At 43.6% G+C, this 10,456-nt stretch overlaps 1 protein-coding gene across 3 annotated transcripts in view; it reads left to right on the top strand.

Moving 5' to 3' along the window:
- Nucleotides 1-294: 294 nt before the first annotated feature.
- The window catches only part of Lypd6 (LY6/PLAUR domain containing 6), a 133,593-nt gene continuing 123,431 nt past the window's right edge, over nt 295-10,456 (top strand). The window contains exon 1 of one of the 3 annotated variants that reach the window (XM_004651828.2): nt 295-564. The gene's annotated coding sequence lies outside the window, so the exon portion shown is untranslated. Of the gene's footprint in view, nt 565-995; nt 1,059-10,456 lie in introns of those variants that run through there. The other 2 variants (XM_045148222.1, XM_045148220.1) reach the window with 2 other exon arrangements.

Raw genomic sequence — 10,456 nt, 5'->3', positions numbered from 1 at the left:
CTGGCCCTCAGCTTCCGGCTCTCGGGTGCACCCTGGAGTCCTTCCTCCAGACCCTTCCCTGGGTATCCCAGCTAGCCAACAGCTTTTGGCGCTGCCCATTTGAGTGGGAGTAGCCTTAGGATTTTACCCTCTTCCAGTTTGAGATTGAATTGAAAGGTACAGAGGAGTGTTAAACAGGGTTTACAAGGGAAAGAAGGAAGGACACCCCCCCCAATAAAACTAACCAAAAAAAAAAAAAAAAAACAAAAAAACAAACCCTTTAGAATGGGCTTGGCGAGGGGAAGGGGTGCTACTTAGGGAAAGGGTTTGGCAGATGATGAGAAAAGTATGCCTTGGACGACTTTCCTCCCCAATCTACAACTAAATTTCCATTTGCAAGCTAAGACTTCGGGTCTCTAGCCGGGGTCCTGGACTGTCAACTTCAAGGGGCTTCGGCAGGCCCAGTGTTTGCGGCTCCCACTCCATGGTCCAGCAGGTTTCGTCCAAGAGGACACTAGGGCAGGAGACTGGACCGGGGTCCCCAGTGCATCTGTCAGGCTTCCGGACACAGCGTTCTCGGCCGCGGTGAGACCGTCGTCTGGGGAGAGGCGCGGGGCGGGGGGAGCACAGGAAGGCATCCGCGACCTGAGCAAACACCGCTCGCCGGGGATGCTCCGTGGGAACGGGCTTCCCCACAAGTCCCCAGCGCCCGCCTTTTCCGCTCTGGGTGCGGGCGCGAGCTGGAAGCCGGAGTTTGCAGAGTCGGCGCTCGGGCCGCGTCGCGGCGAGCAGTGGGTCTCGGGCGCCCAGCCAATGAGCGCGCCCCGCGGAGGGCTCGGCGCCTCCCGCAGGTCTCCATTGGTCCCCAGACCCGCGAGGCCCGGCGAGCCGGCGGCGGCCAGGGCCCGGCGCGAGTGGGAGTGGCGCGCGCCCCCCGCCGGCCCGCCCGCCCTCCCTGCGCTCCCGGGCTCCGGCCGCGCGCTGGCGGGGCTCCGCATTGCACACTCCGGGGGCGCCGCGGCGCTCGTGGGATGGGGCAGCGCGCTGCCGCTGGCGGCCGGGATCCACGCGCAGCCCGGGTGAGTCGACGTGGGGCTTCCTCGGGAGAGCACGAAAAGGGGACGCGGTCCGGTGCCAGCGGTCCCGGCGGGGATGCGGGGCCGGAGCCAAAGCCCGAGGGAGGGAGTGGGCTGAGTCGCAGCAAGTGTCCGGTGCTGGGACAGCCCCGCGGGGGACCGGGGTCGCGTCCCCGCGGGCGCTGGGCTCCCGAGTGGGCAGAGGGCGCTGCGCGCAGCCCGGCGGGTCCGGAGGGGCGTGTGCGCGCGCGTGGGAGCTGCGCTGGCGCGCCGTGGAAATGTCAGCAGCGGCCAAGTTCAAGGCTGGAGGAATCTTCGTTCGCCCGGAGTCATTCTGCACCGGGAACTCCTGCCGGAGCGAGTTCCCCGGCCAGCAGCGGAAAGGCAGCACCCCACAAGTTGCTGCGGGGGGCCGTGGCTTTTTCTCGGCGAGGCCCACCCGGAGTCGCTGCGGGAGGTGCGGGGGCCTGGGGCACTGCCCCGAGGACGCGAGACTGCCCTGGGCCTTGTACTACCCACCCCGTCGACCTCGGGCGGGCGGGTACTGTGCATACAGGGAGTTGGGGACTTCGCCGGAGCTTGATCTTTTTTTTTTTTTTTTTTTTTCTCCTTCTTTCTCTCAGGTTACAGTAATTCTGTTGGCTCCTATTTAACTTAAAAAAAAAAAAAAATCAACATGAAGCCCTCTATTTGTGGCTCTATCTCTGACCTCTTCCTCACTACAATCTCACCATTTCTGTCACCTACCCAGTCCCATGTTCCCTCAGGTATAGACCATACTTTTCATTGAAAGGTTCAAAACTTGATGTTTGGACAGGATTTTATCAGGAGTGGTCCACATATCTTTAGTGAACTCGCTAGCCTTGGGGACTCCAAAGGCATTGTAATTTGGGAGCTTTTGGAGAAGTGGAAATAGATCTTTGGGAGCGAATTGTTGGCAGAACAGCATTGACCTCCCAGAGCACATGACAAAAAGAACATTGAGCTTCTCCCTGTGGTAACCTACCCAATGTGTGACCTCCAAAATTCAATTTTCTTTGTGGGAGGCAAGGGAGTGCAGATTCTCCAGAGGAAAGCTTATTTCTTGTTAAATTGACTTGTGGTGACATATACTCTGTTCTGCTCTGCTCTGGCCAGCCATTGCAGATGCCAGAATATTATTAGAGCAATTCCCTTAAAGCTATTATATTTTCTTTCCAGTGAAAGGAACTCCACGTAGCTGTTTAAAATTCCGGATCTGCACCTTACTTCTCTAGGAGACATGAATGGTTACCCTATATGTGCTCACGTGTGCTACGTTTGCAAAAAGATATTCGTGCAGTCGTCCATGAAATGGCTTAATGCACATTTATGTTAAACCCATTTAAATGTAAAACATCTATCTGTTTTCAATTTTAGCTTGCACCCAAGCCAAAGGCAGCTGACTGAAATGGGACTTAAAAGAGGCTTCCTTGTTTAAACAGAGGTTTACAACACTCGGGTTCTCAGAGCACACAGTAAGCTTTCTGAGCTCACAGACACACAAAGCCTGCTTTTTTTTTTCTTTTTAAAGATGTATTTACTTCTTAGGTTAAAAATAATAAGAAATGTTTTCAGACCCACCCAAAGAGTGGTTCATGGAGTGACATCTGAAGCTGTGGATAAGCTTTGGAAGGTAAATGTGTAGTGTATGGAATACATAAATGGGGCAGATTCTAGGCAAGTAATGCCCAGTAAAAAGTAAACCACATATTGTATCATGCTGTACAATTTATGTGGAACATAGCATTAAGGGGTCTTTGAGGAAGACATTTTTATCACCCCATTCCACAGATGAAAGCATTGAGGCTTTCAGATTGATTCTTCCAAGGTGAATGGCAGAGTTCAAACTCACATGGTTTCTGAATTCTTCCTTTCTACCTTTCCTGCTTCCTATCCTCCCTCCCTTCTACCATCCTCGATTCAGGTTGACTCTTACCATCATTGTATAGCTACTTCTGTTTTCTGTACCTCTTTTTACTGTTCAACCTATAGCTTCAGAGACCATTATATGTGACTTCCAGAAAGGCTTTGCTTTCTGCTAAATATCACTTCACTTGCACTAATGTGTGGGCTGATAGAAACAAAAGGCAATAGCTAATAATGGGTTTAATTATATTATTTCATTACATTACTTCTGCTAGTGAGTTGGTAAAGATAAAAGTAATGAAATCCTAAAGAATGATGGCATAGTATTTCAGTAAAATCAAGTGACCAGTAGTGGCAGGGATGTTTGAGAAACATGTATATAAGCTGTCCATTTTATTTTTATTTTTTTTTAATATTTTTTTATTTATTTATTTGAGAGCGACAGACACAGGGAGAAAGGCAGATAGAGGGAGAGAGATAGAATGGGCGCGCCAGGGCTTCCAGCCACTGCAAACGAACTCCAGACGCGTGCGCCCCCTTGTGCATCTGGCTAACGTGGGACCTGGGGAACCGAGCCTTGAACCGGGGTCCTTAGGCTTCACAGGCAAGCGCTTAACCGCTAAACCATCTCTCCAGCCCTAAGCTGTCCATTTTATAAGCAGAAACTCCTCATGTCTTTTATGGACGATTTACAGTGAAGTCTTAAGTAATTATTTTAATAATATTATTCTTATTTTACAAAGAATTGGCAAAACAGATGTGTTAAATAAACCCAGAACCAAAGAAGTCTGCTTATGAAGTCCTGAAGTCTTCATTAACTGGTGTGCCAATGTAGCCAAAGACACTGATTAGAGAGAAGGAACATTTTTTGCTTGTATAGCTGTCATTAAGAAGCTTATATAACAGCCGGGCATGGTGGTGCATTCCTTTAATCCCAGCACCCGGGAGGCAGAGGTAAGAGGATCGCTGTGAGTTCGAGGCCACCCTGAGACTCCATAGTGAAGTCCAGGTCAGCCTGGGCTACAGTGAGACCCTACATAAAAAAACCAAAAAAAAAAAAAAAAAAAAAAAAAGAAGAAGAAGCAGCTTATATATTTATTAAAGGCAATCGTTTGTGGGTCTTTTCTTGGAAAGTTATAGTTCACAATATTTGTTTGTGACATTGTATAATATATATTATGTTTTATGGAGCTATTCTTTGCATTAATCTGAGTGGGTGTTAACCTTACTATGTGTTGGCTTTGAGTTCAAGTCTTGGCATTGTGCATACTCTGGGACATCGGGAAGTGAAGGAATCTCTCTACTTCAGTTGTCTTGTACTGTGAATAATATACCTACCTCGTGCAGTTTTTCAGTTTATGAAGTAACTGTTTACTGATTTCTTAGTTGTTCTAACTCTGCTCTAAGTGCTGGAGATACAAGTGCATACTCCTTGCCAATAAAGTTTATATAGTCTAGCACCTAGGACCTAATGCTCTAATGTATGCAATGTGTTTAGCCTGGGGTGTTACACTTAGTCAGCACTCCCTGACTGTTAGCTGTTGGCATTTAATTCAGGAGCTGTTCACCGAGGATCTGCTGTATATAGAACAGATGGCAGCATACAGTGATGAGTGATAGGTGCTTCATTTCAATTCAGTATTCAAATATACCCCAAAGAAAGATGTCAAGAACATAACCATTCCTTAACAGGGAATTAAGTGCTGACACATTAGTGAGAATGGGAAATACATAAAAATTAAGTTGATCATAGGAAAGTGAGGAATATGTACATTATCTTATAGGAACCCAAATTTAAGAAAAATCAGGGCTGGAGAGATGGCTAAGTGGTCAAGGCACTTGCTTGCAAAGTTTTATGGCCTGGATTGGATTCTTTAGTGCCCATGAAGGGCCAGATGCACAAAGTGTGTATGCATCTAGAGTTTGTGTGCAGCAGCAAGAGGCCCTAGTGTGCCTATTCTCTCTCTCTCTTTCTTCTTGCAAATAAGTAAATAACAATTAAAAATAAAGGTCTTATTGCTTAAGGGCTGGAGAGATGGCTCAGCAGTTAAAGACACTTCCTTGTAAAGCCTGATGGCCAGTATCCAATAACACCATATGCGCAAGGTGGCACATATGTCTGGAGTTTGCAGTGGCAGGGGTTCATAGTATGCCCATAGTCACTCTGAATCTGTTACTTCTGTTTCTCCAAAAATTGATTTCAAAGCCTGGTGATTGGGTTTGATTCTCCAGTACGCATGTAAAGTGAAATGTAAAAGGTGGTGTATACATCTGGAATTTGCTTGCAAGGGCAACAGACCCTGGCAACCCATTTTTTTTCTCTCTCTTTCTCTCTCTGCTTGCAAATAATAAATAAAATGTTATTTTTTTAAAAAAATAAAGGTCTTGTACTCAAGCTCTTAATAAAACCCTAAAGGAAGTAGGAAAAATAGAGAAATAAGGGAAAGTGAAGGAAAAAGAATGCTTGAATATATGTAGTAACAAAATAATATTTGAGGAGGTATTATTAAATGGAGCCCATAGTCACATAGTCCATGTGCATGTTACATGAGAAAGGCAGAAATGAATTTGAAATAGTCCTTCCATGTGGATTGTGGACATGCTTGACTTTGATGTTACTAGAGTGCAAATGAATCCTTTGCTTCAGTTTCTGCTGACTAGCATTTCCACACTCAGATCCAGAGGTGGCTGTGCTCAGGAAACCCCAAATCCAATCAATAGGCTAGATACAGACAAATCACCATGACCAGATAGCCTTTACTTCAGTGTATTGGGAAAAGTCAGTTCATAAGTGACAGCTTTTCAGGGTATTAGTGGGACATTGACTGGAGTCCTAAGGGGTTCTGTCCAGGAAAGTGTTTTAGGAAGTACCCTAGAGCCATAAAACAAAATCTCCATGTGCATAATTGGGAGATCAATATCCAAATAAAATAGATTATAACAAATACTGACTAATTTTGGAGAAAGGGGAAGCAATATATTAGAGGAGGAAAATGTGTTTGTCGTTGAAAGATTGTACAAAAAATTGTAAATTTTTAATCTTTCAAAAAGCTAATCAATTAACATGTCCCTGTACACAATCTCTTGTGCTGATTGGGAAGTGGGCCAAGAAACAAGAAACAGAGTTGAGATCAATAGGCACTTCTGCGTGGACAAATGGGGTCTTCTGGGAAATAGTTTGGAGATAGTCTTATTTAACACTTCTGTAACTGTTTATAGATAATCGACAGTTCTTATGGTAAGTAAACACAAAGTTGCTAACATTTCACTATGAGGATAGCTTAAAAGACAGCCTAAATAGGAAGAAAAAAATAATACTATTAAAGTCAAAATGGAAGATTGAAGATAAGTATACTTGGAAAAAGCAATCCTAAGTGCACTTACTAGGAGATGGTTTTAAATTCTGTTCCCATCCATAGACAGTGTAACTGGGTAATGTCCCTCACTTTCTTTAGAAACAGTTGTCCACCAAGTTAAAGTCAATGTTTAAAAAGAGTAGCTTATAAAACTCTACATGGGCATGATACTAATTTAAAAATATAAGTAATTGCATGACCTTATAAATTTTCTATATTTCTGTCTATATGGAGAAATATATTAAAATAGCAATAGTAACTTCCTCTGGGTAATATGAATTTGTAAGTGCTTTGTGTGCATCTTGTGTATATGTATGTGTATATAGATATGTGTGGTTTCCAGAAGACAGCCTTGGGTGACATCCTCAGGCATACTGTCCATCCATCTCCTTTGAGACAGGGACTCTCATTCACCTGGAGCTTGCTAAGTAGGCTAGATTTGCTGGCCAACAAGCCCCAGGGATCCTTCTGTCTCTGCCTTCCCAGTGCTGGGATTAATAGGAATGTACAAAGAACACCCAGAATTTTACTGTACATTCTGGAGATTGAACTCCAGGTCCTCATGTTTATAAGGCAAGCACTGTATCAACTGATCTGTCTCCAGCCCCTGAAAGTGATTCTTATTGCCATTCTTAACTTCAGTGTTATCTAATTGTTTTGCAGTGAACATGTCTTACATGGAAAAATGTTGTGACAAAAAGTTTTGTATAGATTTTATGTGGCCTTACTTTTACGAGAGGCACATTTGAGAGATGATAATTTCTTTATCATCTTGAAATCTGTAGTAGACAATTTTGCTTGCCACTTCTCCCCCCTAAATTCTTACTCTCTAAAGGACAACATGTTGAAATAACTGTTTTGTGTTTGTTGTTAGGGAAAAGTATGGCTATAGATGAATAGCAATGCTTTTGTAGATAGAACTGGGGAAAAGAAAACTAAAGGTATTCCATTTTTTTTTTACCATAGCTATTAGTATATGAAGAACCAAGTTATAAGAGCATCATTATCTTTTCAGAAGGTAAGCTTCATGAGGGCAGAGACCATTCTGTTTCCTTCCCTGTTGAAGACACAGTCCTTGCCCTGGCACCTGGCACAGAGAAGTGTCCTAGCCAGTGCTGGTGAATGTCCTTCACTGAATGAAATGACTGTAAGCATCGTAGCTGCACAGAAATTTGAAATAACGAGAATGCTGGTTTTATCCTCTGACATCATATGATTCACTGCTTTGGTTTAATCACTCATCCTTTTCTTATTGTGACCTTCTTTGTGTCATAGAACCTGCAGGGCACTAAAGTGACTGGTGTTTGTCACCTGTGACGGTCTCCCTGATTCTTCCTGACTTTTGTTAAGGATCCTGCTTCTTGCATCTGTTTCTTCAGTTTGTTTAGGTGTTTGGTGCTGATACTGTGTGGCTCTGGATTTTTTCTCTCTCTCTCTCTTTCTCCTGTGTATCCAGGTAAATACTATCCTGGTTAGCTCTGGCCCTTCTGGTAAATGAGAATTTTACAAGGGAGCATTTTCTATCCCAGGCTGTTAAATGTTAGTAGTTGCCTTTTGTGGTCTGAATATTGGTGCTCCTCTTAATTCATGTGTTAAATCCATATGTCAAGAATGGGACCTTTGGGCCCAGCCAACATATATAGAACAAGCGCCCCATAAAGAGTTTGGAGAGAGTCCCATGCTCATGCCACGTGAGGATAAAGCAACAAGGTGCCATGTAAGAGTCAGCTCTGCTGGCTGGTCCATGTGGACTTCTCCAGCCTCAAAAACTCGAAGCAATATACTTGTTTTTATAACTCCGATATTTTGTTATGGCAGTCTGAGCAGATCAAGACAGATATTAATACTTGATCCTCACAAGGGATCCGGGGGTTCTTGTGTATTGTCCTTTAACATCAGCTTCATAAGGTATTGTCAAAATAATATAGCTAGTATTGTCAGAAAGAATCGTAGCAGAAAAACTTATATAAATTATATACATAATTATGACCCACACACATACAAACATGCACACACCTCCTGTCATTCTTCCAGAAAGATGGCCATGTAGGGATCAGATAAGAGCACCTCAGTGATGAGCTGGTGCCTAGGATTGTGAGTGAAGACTTGTGGGAGGTGGCTATTATTTGGTGACAGAGTAGAAAGATAAGAAGTGTAGCTTGGCTGCCCCAACATACCTCAAAAGGGGCCCATCTGAAACTAAGGACAACTGGCGAAATAAGCAAGGGTGATGTTTTCCTGTGAACCGGATACCAGCACAAAGGGGAAGGAGATCAACGCAGAGAAAAATCAACTCCTACCAAATCAGAGAGCCAGAGCCTCAGAGGCCCCCAACACCTCAGCACTGAAGCAGACCAAAAATGAACCCAACATGGCTCAGGGAAATCTTGCGGAAGAGGGGGCAGAAAGAATGTCAGAGTTACATGTTGGGTCATGATTTGCAGAGACATTTATCATACTAATAACTGGGGGCTAACTCCACAATGCACGACCATTTTCATTAACAAGGAGGGTCTAATGGGAGGGGGTAGATCACAGATGAGCCTAAATAATGGTACCAAACTGCCTGTATTCACTGAAAAGAAAACTAATAAATTAAATTAAAAAAAAAAAGTGTAGCTTGGAAAGGAACAGGACACTGCTACCTTCTAGAAGATCTTAAGCTTAACTATTCCAACTCTAGACTACTGTAGGCTAACCCAAAAGTTACCTAGGCAGAAGTGTCTAGGATAGGCATTCATCTTTGAGAATCCTTGAAATGTTTCACACACATGTCTTAGGTGTGCATCCTTGACATCTATATTGAACTGGGGATAGAGGGGGAGGACCATTTGGCTTAGAAGCTTCATCTTCCCAGGTGCCAAGATATCTTATAGCAGCACCATGGAGAAATCTACCAGCATCCCATCCCCAAGGGACATGCTCAGATTAGAGAATCACAATTGTCAGAGAATCCCCAGGAATGGTGTCACATCAGGTAATTTTAATTTTCTCCCAGTCTACCAATTAGAGGGAATCATTGCAACTATACCATGTTTACCCTAATCAAGTTGCTGTTAAAAAAAAAAAAAAGAGCTAGACAGATACCGGAAGTCTAGTTCTAATGTACAGTTGTAAGTAGAGGGAATTTTGGCTGTTTGTCATGAAAATAATTTAAAAAAATGGACTCTAAGACATATCCATTTTTATTTGAAAACCAGGGGTTTTAGATAGAAAGTATAAGCTCAGGGCTGAGGATGTGGCTCAGTTGTATTTGCCATGCAAGCATGAGGGTCTGAGAGGGCCTGAGACCTTCCAGGTTCAATGCCCCAACACCCATCTGAATAGCTGGGTATGGCCATGCAGGCCTGTAACTCCACCCCTGTCCTACAGGGAGATTCTCTCTCTCTCTCTCTCTAAGATGCAGGAGAAATCAAGATTGCACCATTCTTACTTTTTTCCATTTTTATCTCAAGTATATAGTAAGTTATCAAATGGACACATTTAGGTTTCCATTCATGACATCTAGAAATGCTTGTTTCTGTATACCATTAAAGCAATTTAGATCCTGTGTATGCTTATTTGCATGTATAATAATAGCACTAACTACCCTCCACTTGATATCTTTGTATCCATCTGCAACATTGTACCTGTTCATAATTGAGGGTGCTGACCTTCTGGGGCAGACAGGCCAGTGGAGGTCTAGGAGGCCAGGCTTTCCTGTGGTGTAGTGCTGGCTCCACCCATTGCTGTCTGAGCGGCCTAAGGCAAGTTACTTAGTCTCCTCCAGCTTAACTGGCTGACTGACCTTTAGCCAGCTGGTTACTCACTGTCTGGGCATCATTTACCTCAACTATAAAGTGAAGGGTCTGCACTGATTAAACTTTATAGTCTTAAATGCCTAGCAACTAACAAATCTTTTGACATTTAAAACTACCCATTAATGCTGGTCTAATAAAAATTGTTTTGATTAACTGAAAGTGTGGCATAATTTGGATATGTAGACCAAACTAAGTTAAATATACAAGAGTTCCTGGTTTCTAAGAGCATAGTGATATATAATTTAAGAGATTTAGCACATCTCTTTGGAATTTGTTCATTTTTTTCCCTATAAAAATTTCACTATTCTTTGGCTTGATTATCCATGGGAAATATATTGAATTGCTTGGAGTTTTTCTA

This window comes from Jaculus jaculus, chromosome 4 (assembly GCF_020740685.1).
Source record: "Jaculus jaculus isolate mJacJac1 chromosome 4, mJacJac1.mat.Y.cur, whole genome shotgun sequence".
In the NCBI taxonomy this organism is placed as follows: Eukaryota; Metazoa; Chordata; class Mammalia; order Rodentia; family Dipodidae; genus Jaculus; species Jaculus jaculus.
Note: the sequence above shows the minus strand (reverse complement) of the source record. Positions and strands in the feature narration are given on the sequence as shown.